This window comes from Geotrypetes seraphini, chromosome 12 (assembly GCF_902459505.1).
Source record: "Geotrypetes seraphini chromosome 12, aGeoSer1.1, whole genome shotgun sequence".
Taxonomy (NCBI): Eukaryota; Metazoa; Chordata; class Amphibia; order Gymnophiona; family Dermophiidae; genus Geotrypetes; species Geotrypetes seraphini.
In genome coordinates, this window is record NC_047095.1 from 108,844,241 (window position 1) to 108,855,037 (window position 10,797).

Here is a 10,797-nt window from a genome sequence, read left to right on the forward strand (position 1 = left end):
TTGGCGTTGCGCGGGGGCGGGGTCTCTGCAACCCGGTAGAGCATTTAGCAGCAGCAGGAGGCCCCTGTTCCAGCAGTCAGTCCCCACAGGTGACACCGCCGGCAATCGGGGCATGGGTACGCAGCTCAGGAGACCGGGAAGGCCCGCCGCGGCCTGCAAGCCGCCTCGAGCCGCCATGGCCTCCTCCTGGCAGCCGCCGCTCCGCACTGTCTTTTGACTCAAGCCGTGGTGGCCTCCTCCCTCATGCGCCTCAGCACGCATGCGCACTCTGCCGGCCACATCCCGACAGATCAGGACTCAGGGAACACGGTATTAGAGTGCGCATGCATGCTTAGCATATTATTATTATAGATGTTCATCCAATAAGACTTGGGGTTACCATATGGCTCCAGAAAAATGACAAATTGAGACATCTGGGTTTACTTCCATTGCTATCAATGGAAGTAAAATCTGGATGTCTAAATCCATCCTCCATGCATGCCAGAACAGTTTCTGTATGATAAGGGGAAGGCAGGGTGCATACAACTGGTTGGGTTCATTGTCAGGATCTCCTGTAGTGTACCTCTATTATTACCCAGGGGAGGGGGAGTGAAAAGAGAGAAACCTTAATCTGCCATTTTAAGGTTGTTAATTTTAAAAAGGAGTATACTGCCCAGCCTTTAGCAATGGCAGGAGGCCCCTGTTCCAGCAGTCAGTCCCCACAGGTGACACCGCCGGCAATCGGGGCATGAGTACGCGGCTCAGGAGACCGGGAAGGCCCGCCACGGCCTGCAGGCGCCTCAAGCCGCCGTGGCCTCCTCCCTCATGCTTTAGCGTGCATGAGCACTCTGCCGGCCACATCCCGACAGATCAGGACTCAGGGAACACGGGATTAGGGTGCGCATGCGCGCTTAGCATATTATTATTATAGATTAGCTTCACAATCAAATAGTGCTTAATAGTGAACGCTCAGACCCACAACGTTAACCCAGTGAAAAATCACGGAGTAGCTGTGTATAGAGACCATCATAGCTGTTCACAGTCTCACCCACCAATACCATAGAACATAGTTCTAACAATACCAATCACTTCTCAATGAGAAAGAAATGACTTATCTTGGTATATGGTGGAAAGCAATCATTACAGCTGCTCCGGGCACCTCCTTAATTGCTTTAACTGAATAAATGCATATTCACCGACCCCCCCAACCTAGGTTTCACTGGTTGGCTTCTTCAGGATGGGTACTACAAACAAAAAAGTGATCCTAATCAATACCAAGTTTACAAGCACATAAACTCATGCCTTTATGACAACTATTATCATATATCTAATACACATTTCTCAATTCTTGCCTGCCATCCGGCATACAGAAGGCCACCACCTCTTAAAATACTGCCACATTCATGACATCACAAATGACGTCACCCACGGAGAGCTCCATCCCCCTAAATCTGGAACCAATCAATTTCATTATTCAGCCTTGCCAGAGCCAGGGTGTGCCACTGAAATATAAACTTATGTTTTTGATACAATAAATACTGTGATACATTTCCTGTATCCTTGTTGGCATGCAGTAACACTGTATACTTAGCGTCTTCAGCCATATGATTCCTTTCTAGCCAATGACTGACAAGGGGAGCCAAATCTCGTTTGCAACAAATGTTGCTCAGATGTTCAGCTATACGGACTTTCACCATTCGCCGAGTGTGTCCAATGTAATACAAACCACAAGGACACACTATACGATATACCACTGCACGAGCTTGGCAATTCGTCCCTGTTCCCAAATAAAATTTCTTACCCCCTGATCTAGGAATATGGGTTGTGATTGGAAAAATCGGGCGAGAGAATTGTGTGTGTTTTTCTGAGTGAGGATGGTAGGCGTTTGAGGAAGACCAAAAATAATTAGAAGTGGAGTGGGTAGGGGAGGTATTTTGCTAGTTGTTTGTTGGTCTGTTGGTATTGGGATGGGGCAGGAGGTGATTTTGACTGGGTACGGTCCTTTAAGTACCTTCGGGTGAGGACGTTGCAGTAATTTTGGCTGGTGGAGTGAGGTATTAGCATTTGTGCGGTGGAGTGCGTTAGTGCTTCAGGCCTGCAGCGAGTATCAAAAGGGGCCTTCCTACCTTTATCGATTCCAGGCTATTCTTATCTCTCCTACAAATTCACCATCTCCAGCCATTTTGTCACTCTTGATACAGTAGAAAAAAAAAAAAAATATTCTCAGCATCATCCTTCATCCTCCACTATGGAGGAGAGACGGGAGAGGAGAAATATGATAGAAATAATTAAATACCTACTTGGCATAAATACACATGAGGTGAGTCTCCTTTGATTGTGCATTGGACATGTTGCGGCGTTTGGGTCCAGGTGCTTTAATGGCGAAAGCTGATATTGAATCGGCTTTTCATTTACTGCCTGGTCATCCTTCCTCTTTTTATTTATTAGGTTTTCAAATGTATGCCCTTGGGCTGTTCGGTGTCATGTGCCTATTTTGAGGCTTTCTCTACATTTCTGCATTGGGTAACAGAGCAGTGTTCTGGGTCGGCCTCTGTAGTATATTATCTGGATGACTTTTTGTTTGGAGGGAGAGTGGATCTGATTAGTGTGGGGTTTTGTTGGATACTTTTCACTGCATGATGCAGTTATTGGGGGTTCCTTTAGCAGAAGAAAAATCTGAGGGGCTTTGTTCTGTTTTGGATTTTTTAGGCATAGAGTTAGATTCTGTGCATATGGAATCACGCTTGCCAGCAGATAAAGTGCAAGCATTGCACATGGAAATTGATAGGGCTCTTCAGAAGCATAAGTTGACCCTCACAGAGGTGCAGTCTTTGGTGGGGGCATTTAAATTTTGAGTCTCGTGTAATTCCGATGGGACGGTTTTTGCTCATCGACTAGCCTTTTTGACAAAAGGGGTCCATAAGAAGTATTATCGTATTCGATTGTCTTGTGCAGTACATGAAGATTTATTGCTTTGGAAAACCTTTTTGGTGACATTTAATGGTGTTTGGATATGGCCACAGCCTGTGGTGTCGGCTGCAGATTTGCAGTTATTTACAAATGCAGCTGGGGGTCAGGTTTGGGGATTTATTTTCATGGGGCATGGTGTGTAGAGGCATAGCCGGAGTGGTGGAGAGCAAGGGGTTGGTGTGAAAATGTGGCTTTCTTGGAGCTCTTTACGGTCTGGGTGGCATTGAAATTGTTTGGATACAGTTTGCTGAATAGAAGAGTCCTTTTGAATTCTGATAATTTGGCAGTGGTGGAGGCTGTAAATAGGCAAAGTGTGCATTGTCCCCTTTTGGTGGGCCTATTGCGATTGGTGGTACTGGATTGTTTGCAGCTGAATGTGACTCTGCGGGTGTGGCATGTGCTGGGCTACTGTAATGTTCTTGCTGATTCTCTATCTCGATTTCAGTGGGTCCGTTTTCATGCATTGGTCCCAGGAGCAGATGCTGGGACAACTGTGATGCCTGCAGAGTTGTGACAGCATTTCCTGATATCTTCACGACTTTGTTGATGGATTCCTTAGCTTCCAATACATGGAGAGTCTATAGTGCAGGCTTGCAGCGCTATGAGCAATTTTTGCAGCAATTTTTGGGTACTGGGGTTCCAGTGATAGATGAGTGCTGCATTATTGATTTCATTTTATTTGCACATTTGTTGGGTTGGTCAGTGGGTGTCCTGAATCAAGCATTAGCTGGGGTGGCTTTTCTTTGCAAGTTACAAGGGTGGTTGGATCCTACTTCTTCCTTTTTGGTTAAAAAGCTATGGGTGGGGTATGTTAAAAGGGTCTGCTCACACCCGTACAGCTTTGGTACGGTTGCCCATTTTGCACAAGAATTTGGTGGCTATGGGAGTTGCACTGCAGGGGATTTGTTTGTTTCCTTTTAAAGTTATTCTTTTTCATGCTGAGGTCTGTATCTCTTTTTTTCTGTTTTTTAGCGTTTGGAACTGAAGTTATCTATGCAATATATATTTTTTCATGTGCTTTGCTTGCTTAATGCAGCTCTTTCAAGAATTAGCTCATTGCAGCACTCTTTACTCAGAAAAAAAAGGGTAGCTTTTTAGCAAAAAATACAAAGCTATCTTTTTCATATACTCTGCTTCAATTAATGGATCTTTTCCTCTAATTAGTAAATAGCATTACTGTTTGCCAAAAAAATAGACAATTTTGCATGCAATATATCTGTATTCATTTTCCCTGCTTATGTGGTGCATTATTAAATGTATTTTGAGCTTAATAAAGCAAAAACTAAAAGCCCCATAAACCTATGTAGCAGAATGCATTGGAGATGTCCAAAGCCTGCTAGCGACTGCCCAAACCATGCTCAAAAGCAGACCTACTTTACAATGACTATAAGACCTAGTTTTACAATTGCTATGTAGCTTGCTAGCTTACTCTGTAGACCACTGGTTAGACCTACAAGCCTTCTACCCGGACTTTGCTGGTTCAAATCCAACTCACTCTCCGTGACATAAGTGAAATAAAAGATTTTAAAAAATAAACTATAGTGGTGCCAGTATGTCACTGCTTACAATTTTAATGAAAAACAGCATAAAATTCTAATAATGTCATAATAATAAAACATTATAATGTTAAGGACATTGGGAGAATGTCTAACTCCCACCTAAAAAGTGATTCTAAAAAGGACATTTAATTTTTGTAGAATTGTGTTTAGCAGGATGCCCAAACCATGCCTATCTTTAGACGCGGTTATCTTTGTGTACCCAAGTTTCAAGTTTTCAAGTTTCAAGTTTTATTCAACATTTGATTAATCGCCTATCATTATTACTAAGCGATTTACATTTACAGAAAATACATAATAAAATGTTAACATTAATATAATAAAAATCTAAAAATCATTTAAAAAAAAAAAAACTGGACAAATTTGGACAGGAAAACATTGGGAATGAGGGGGAAGAAATACAATTTATGATAGGAAAGGAGGGACCGATAAGGGTTAAAACACAAAATGACTGGGAAAACAAAATACACATTTAGATATAGTGTAAATATATAGCTATAGAATGGCATTATCAATTTTTTTTGTGCCAATTTCTGAGTTAAGAAAACAGCAAGACCACGTGGTATGTGATATCCATGGTGGGAAAAAAAACAAAAAATGCAGATCTCTACAAGAAATAGCCTTTAGCATCCTTTTGAAAAGCTCCTGGGTATAGAACAGTGTCACCCGAAGTGGCTGCATTTCACCAGTCAGCTGCATCAGGGGCAAAAAAAACGCCAGTTGGGTGATAAATCCAGTTTCTGCCAAAACTGGCCAACGAGCTTGACCCCCAGGCTGAGATGTTCTTGGACAAATATTGGTGGAAGCTGGATTTATCACCAGCTGGTATTGCTTGCCCCTGATACAGATGACCAGCATAATATGTCCACGTCAGGCGACACTGTTCTATTCCCAGGAGCTTTTCAAAAGGGCAATAAAGGCTATTTCTTGTAGAGGTTTTTGCCAATTTTTGAATGCCATTTACTAAATGTAGCCCAAGATGACACTCTGATTTCATGGTGGAACAATGCATGAATTACACCCACACACTCCATTGTCAACCTCTGAAGCTGACCATGTGAACTTTGAAATCACATAGTAACTTGGAGGCTCTATTTTTTCATAAACTTTTTTCATAAACTTACCCCCTCCAATTGTATATGGCATATAGAACACTAGAACTTATGGGTTTGATTCTATAAATGGTGACATTATCAGCAGCTGCATGAGAAGCGGTCACCGATTGTGTGTCAATCATGTAATGGCATCCGTTATAGAATCATGGCCATTTATAAAATTGTATGTAACCTATATATATTATCCCGAGTGGTTTTTAAATGCAATACCAAATTTAAGTGACTAACTCCACTCAATAGGAAAAGTGCAAAGACTCTGCAAACTAATCCAGGAAAAGGCCTCAGAGATGGAGCCTACGCACAGTCATAGACTGAATGAATCAGCGTAGCTTCTCAGCTCCTTGCTCCAATCATTGGCCAAAAACCTGTTAAACTTATTTATTGAAACTCAACAGCAACAAACTTTTTTAAAAAACATTTTTTAAAGATTTTTTTACATTTTTATTATTTTGTTTTTCATGGCTTCATTTAAACCAGCAACCCCTCTTAAGGCTCACTATTAAAAATATCTCCTATATGTGTTCTATCTTTTTATCTTTTTTTCAATTTCAGCGCACTAATCCATGACACTGCGAAAAGTGACTCTGAGATTATTTTTAGAAAAACAGCCTTTAGTTTAAAAAAAACACCACTTATCTGAAGGTGGTAGTAGCCTGAAAAAATGCCGAGTTTGATGCTGTTGAGTTTCAATAAATAAGTTTTGGCCAATGATTGGAGCAAGGAGCTGAGAAGCTACGCTGATTCATTCAGTCTATGACTGTGCGTAGGCTCCATCTCTGAGGCCTTTTCCTGGATTAGTTTGCAGAGTCTTTGCACTTTTCCTATTGAGTGAAGTTAGTCCCTTAAATTTGGTATTGCATTTATAAAATTGTCATCTTAAATGTAAGATACACTCATTCAGCACTTGATCTCATATCCACCTTCCTCACATAAGCAATTAAAAATACATAAATTATAGTGATAAGTGCTCAGACCCACAACCTAATTGCTCTAATAGTGATATTAAGCAGAGGTTGTGCAAGGGACCATCATAGCTGCTTATCAGTCCCCAACCGCTCCTACTATTTTTCATATTGTTTACTGTTTTTAATTGTTTATGTGAGGAAGGTGGCTATGAGATCAAGTGCTGAATGAGTATATCCTGTGTTGGTTGAGCACTTAACCTTTTCCTATTGTGTCCCGGCTGACGGGACATTCCAATAATGTCGTTGCCATCGTATGTCCCATGGCATGGGACATACAGTACACAACAGGAACACAAAATATTTGAATTTACAGACTTATGACTTATTTACATTATGTTTAAAATAGCCGTAAATAACGGTGAATAATACAAAACTTTGCTAAAATAATTACAATTGGAACCTGCGTTACGTAAAATTTATTACGATAGGAAAAGGTTAAGCATTATCATAGGAAAGTTTATTAGTTGGGCTCCAAGATTTATTAAGAAGTTGACATCTTATGTAAGCCACATTTTAAAGGCCTACATTTAAGGCCTCATGGCTACGAAGGTGCCTTAGGATGCCTAAAGATTCCAAAGGCTACTTTCAATGCAAACCATGTCCACGCTGGCCTTCGGCATCCTAAGGCAACTCTGTAGTCAAAAGAATGGCACTTGCAAATCATCTCAAGTTAGTTTCCAATTGTATAAGGAAATATAGAATACTAGAACATATGGACCTGATTCTATAAATCAGTGTCTTAACTGTAAGCCAGCATTTTAAAGCCCTACATTTAAGGCACCATTCTTATGGCTACAGAGGTACTTTAGGATGTCTAAGGACCCTGAAGGCCACTTCCAGTGCAAATCACACTCATGCTAGCCTTCAGCATCCTAAGGCACCTCCGTAACTATGAGAATGACACTTACAAAATGACGACCCAAACCAAACAAAAAATGTAGAAACTAACAATGTTAAAAAAAACTCTTTTTATTTCTTCAGAAAAGACTTAAAAACACTATCTACAATTTGTGTTCCACGGACCCAAAACGGGCCGTGTTTTGGTGAAACACTTTTCTCAGGGGTCCTAAATACATAAACCAGTAGTACACAATAAAAGATAAACAAATAGATAAACAGCAAATAAATGTTGTCAAAGATAATGAGACAAAAGAGAAGTAAAGAACAGCACACATGGGAAAGGAAAAGTACATGGGATTCACAAATGGATGAAGAATAGCCATACCATGTACAAGCAATAGAGACAAAAGACACATAATAAACAAAAGGCACCCTCATTGTGATGTGCAAAAATCATGTGGAATATGACAAATGCAATACTATTAGAATGAGGGGAGCCTGATACTTGCCTAGAGGGATACCGGAAGTGACTTTCATTTCTGCTCCCGAGCTTCCTGCAGCAGCGGTGCCTGTTTTTTCTGCTCAATGGGCAGGCACTGAATGAGACGGACCCCTGATGTCACTGGGTCCGTCTCCAACTTCTTAAATTGAAGCCGCTGCTGCAATTGCGGCTGTAGCCACGCAACTGCGTGGCATAGCCGAAGGGGCATGACCAAAGGGGCACGTCGGGCCCCTTGGGAGCCACAAGGAGCCGGGGAGCTGGAACTCAAGTTTGTATTACTTACTTTATAATATTTGATAGATTGAAAATGGGGAAAAGAAAAATTAAACCTAAGAGCTCAACACCAGCCGTATCTGGCCCCTTGGATAGGCATCTAACACTATTAACTGAAAATCCTTCAATAGTACCACTTAATATGAATTCCTCTATGTCAGGTGCTTCAATGAGTCCCCTCAAATGGACTCCTCCCCTTCATCCAGTATCAAGTGATAGTAGTAATATAAATTCTACTATTTCTACCGAACAAGTGGTATCCTCCACTCAGATAAATAAGTTAGTTTATACTGAAATACCTAAATCATTTGATTTTTCAGGTGTAGTGGAGGAACATCCACTAACAGAGGAAACACAAGATATTACCCTTAAAGATTTGTGGTTAGGTATTTCTAGAGTTGAAGGGTTTCTCAAGTCAACGATGAAACAAATGGTGGACTTTTCACAGTCTGTTTCTCATAAATTAGAAAATGTAGATTCCAATTTGAGTTGTTTGGATAAACGATTAAATGTGATGGAAGCTCAATGTAATACACTTCAAGCTGTCTCAGTATCTGCTGTTAAAGATTCTACAGTGATACATTCTATAATGGAATAAATGGAAAACATATATAGAGCGAGAAATCTCTGCTTGGTCAATTTCCCAGTAACTCATTTATTATCACCTGAAATCCTGTTAAGGAAATTCTTTAAAGAAATACTGGGACTGCCCAATGCGAAGAATTTTCCAATTAATAATTACTATTATGTTCCTCAAAAAAAAAAAAGGAATCTGCCCAGGAGGTGGACCATTTGGTCACAACCGAAATTAATCTCACTGAATTTTTGGAAGATAGGATGTGATTCAGAGTCGGTCCACCCTGGTGATAACATGAGATAGATAAGATGTTAATAATGAAACTTTATTTTAAAAATAGATTAACAAAATTTTGTGGGGATTTGGTCAGAATTTTTTCAGATGTCTCTAGAGCTACTCAATTAAGGAGGAAAGAGTTTTTGAGGTTAAAAGTTAGAGTATTTGCTCTAAAGGCATCTTTTTACCTAAAATTCCCATGCAAATGCTTAGTTAAGTTACAAGACATTGAATATGTTTTTGGGATCCCATTCAATTACAACAATTTTTAATTGCTCGAGAACAGAAATGAGTTAAATTTTCCTTTAAGTTTCACTCCTGAGAAATAAGAGGAAGGAAAAATAAGAATCCCTATACAGTGGCGTACCAAGGGGGTGGGGGGGGGTGGTCCGCCCCGGGTGCAGCCTTAGGGGGGTGCACAGATAGCCATGTCCTGAAAATTCTACTGGGCCGATCAACCTGCCTCTCCCTGATGTCAATTCTGCTGTCGCAGAGGAAGTTCGGGCCAGCCAATCACTGCCTAGCTGGACAGAACTTCCTCTCCGATGGCACAATTGACGTCGGGGAGAGGAATGCTGGTCAGCCCAAGGAAGGGAAGACACAGGGAAGGAGAGCTTGGGGTGGCAGCGGCTTAGGGGCATGTTACCCAATGGCGGTGACTTGGGGGGCTGTTCCCCGATGGCGGCGGCAATGGCTTGGGGGAGGGCAGGGAGAAAGAAAGAAAGAAAGGGGGCAGGCAGGGAGACAGAAGGAAAGAAGGGAAACAGAGAAAAAGAAAGGGGACATGAAGAGAGAAAAAAAGAAAGGGAGACAGGGAGAAAGAAAGGGCAGGGAGAGAGGAAGAAAAAGTTTGGGGAGGGAAAGAGGTCTGGAGGAGAGGAAGCATACATGCTGAAGAAAGATTGGATGCACAGTCAGAAGAAAGTACAACCAGAGACTCATGAAATCACCAGACAACAGGGTAGAAAAAATGATTTTATTTTAAATTTAGTGATCAAAATGTGTCTGAATTTATATCTGCTGTCTATATTTTGCACTATGGCCCACCTTTTACTAAACCACAATAGCGGTTTTTAGCGCAGGGAGCCTATGAGTGTTGAGAGCAGCCCTGGGCATTCAGCGCAGCTCCCTGCGCTAAAAACTGCTATTGTGCTTTAGTAAAAAGGGAGGGGGATATTTGTCTATTTTTGTATGGTTGTTACTGAGGTGACAGTGCATAGAGTCATCTGCCTTGATCTCTTTGAAAAACCCTTGAATATAAATGATAATTAACATTTTCTCAGCGTACAGTGTGTTTTGTGGTTTTTATTTTTATTTTATTGTTGATAGATCATTTTGACTTGGTCATTTTAAAAGTAGCTCACAAGCCCAAAAAGTGTGGGCACCCCTGAGCTAGAGCATTGAAGCTACGTGTTTCTGCCGTAAAGGTCATCTCTGATGCAACCGGAAGTTGCATCAGAGATGACCTTTACGGCAGCCATATGCAACTACAACGCTCCGACTGCTGTAAGAAGGAAGTTTAGATATCACCGGCCACAGGGCAGGGAGGTTTGTCAGACCGGGCCTGTTGTCCGGGCTGGGGGGTGGGGTAGGGAGAAAGCACCATGAAGGTAAGGGGCATGGAGGAAGGGAGAAAAGGTGAGGTGGAGAGGAAAACAGTGTAAAACAGAGGGTGGAGAAGGATGCTGAAAGCACATGGGGAAGACAGAGGGGGGAGAAGGATGCTGAAAGCACCTGGGGAAGA